A 2,068-nucleotide genomic window follows, 5' to 3' on the forward strand; every position below is an offset into this window, starting at 1 on the left:
TAACCGTACCTCGCCCCCTGCGCTCGGCCTGCTTTCTCTGGCCACTGCCTGAAGCGCCATCCGATGCCCAGTGCTCCCCAGGGAGGTACCTTGTCACTACCTGCTGAATACTTTCTCCCGGGGCAGTTCTCTGCTCCTGCAGTTGCAAAACCATCTTTAAACCAGTGTCTCCCTGAGTTCTTTCTCCACTTCAGATTTTAAGGTCCATTCTCAAAAAAATAAAACAAAAACAAACAAACAAAAAACCCCACGGGGTTCCCTGTGGGGAGGCAAGCCCCATGTGAAAGGCTGGGATCCAGATGTCGAGAAGGGAATGGTCCAAAATCCCAGTTTCTGCAGTTCTAGTGGGCGAGACAAGTACATGTGTAGATAATACAATGTCCGGCGTGAAACCTTTCTTCTGTGACAACAACGGAGCAGGGTAAATGAGGACAGTTACGATGGGGCTTCCCCATCGCTGCCGGGTCCTGCTGTGGGTCTCGGTGCCTGGCGCACAGTCGGCATTCAGGAAGCAGCTGTCAAACAGGGGTCATCGCTGCAGTGTTCTCAGAATCAGGAGAGAGGAGGGGGGCACACGGCAGCGGGGTCAGATATTTTGATTGGCTGAATGAGTCTTTTGTATTTATATGATAGATATTCGCGGAAATAGTTCGCGTTCGTGATGATGATATTTATCGTGATTCCTGCAGGGTTCTTAGTTTTATTTTCCTGAGCGGTCGCGAGCACCCCTCCAATGCTTTGAAGAATTCTTTCAGTGGGGTCCAAACAAGGTTTATTAACCTCATGGTAAGTCAGGGCCTGCTGGCAGAGGACTGTGGTCCCCAGAGGGCTTGCTGAAAACTGGGGGGGGGGAGCAGTGCTCCAGGGCCACCTGGCCCAGCGCATCGGAACTCAGGACTGGCAGCTTGTTGACCGGCATCTGGTGGATAGAGGCCAGGTCTGCCACTGAATATCCCACAATTCACGGGACAGCCCCACAGCAGAGAATTACCTGCCCCCAATGCCAATAGTACCATGGTTAAGAAACTGAGCTAAGGTTTAGGGTGGTAGAAGGTGGACACAGGCCCTTTGAAAATCCAAGGAAGTTGATGAAACTTCTCCCCAGGAAAATGGATCAAATTTGGCATACAGTGCCAGATGGCTCAATAGTGCAGGGAACCTACTTATGGATCACAAAACTGAGATGATGAGCCTTTGAGTTCATAAAGAGCCTCATGTACACAGATAACATGTTCAAAGTCACAGCCACTATGTTGCAATAAAAAGAAAAAAGGCAGATATTATGTTTTCCCAACAATTGAGCAATTCATTTCAACATGGATGGTTTTCCTGTCACTAGTGAGGCCTCAGGACCAAAAACAAAATAAGAAGAAAAAGAAAAATGGCATTGAAGACATTATTATAAAAAGTAAAAGAAAGACCATTCGCAAAGGAGACCAGTCTGAGCCAGCTTTCAGCCTTTCTCAAAACCTTGATAGTGATTATTTAAGGACAGGAAGACAATTCACTTGGGGACACTGCCAATGACAGGATGGGATTCCTTTCACTCCAGTCTGGTCGAGTGCTGGGCGCACCAGCAGCCATCAGTGAGCGAGTACCTGTCCGTCTTCCAGGCATGATGCCTAATCTCATTGATCCTCACAACATCCCTGTGAAGCAAGAACCTTGTTCCTCCCAAATCACAGTTGTAGACACGGAGGCCTGGAGGCATGCCAACACTGCCCAGCTGCTCAAAGGTGGGGCCCGAACTCACACGCCTAACTCCAGAGTAGGACTTCCCCCTGGGCCGGGCCAGGGTCTCCTACAGTGGGTTGGGAGGAGCCACCCTCTTCCTGGTTTGACCTTCAAGACCTTCCTTATTTCTGATCCTCAAACGCTCCAAGCTCATTCCTACCTCAGGGCTCTTGCTCTTTTCCAGAACATTCTTCCCTTAACTCTACATGTCTCAGCTCTGAGTGGTCACCCATGAGCATCCCAACTCGGGTAGCCTCCTCTTCCAGGCACTCTCTGACTATCTTACCTTGTTGATTCCCTTCAAGACTCAAGTAACAATCTATACTTATTGTAT

Source organism: Pteropus vampyrus, unplaced genomic scaffold (genome assembly GCF_000151845.1).
Source record: "Pteropus vampyrus isolate Shadow unplaced genomic scaffold, Pvam_2.0 Scaffold117, whole genome shotgun sequence".
In the NCBI taxonomy this organism is placed as follows: Eukaryota; Metazoa; Chordata; class Mammalia; order Chiroptera; family Pteropodidae; genus Pteropus; species Pteropus vampyrus.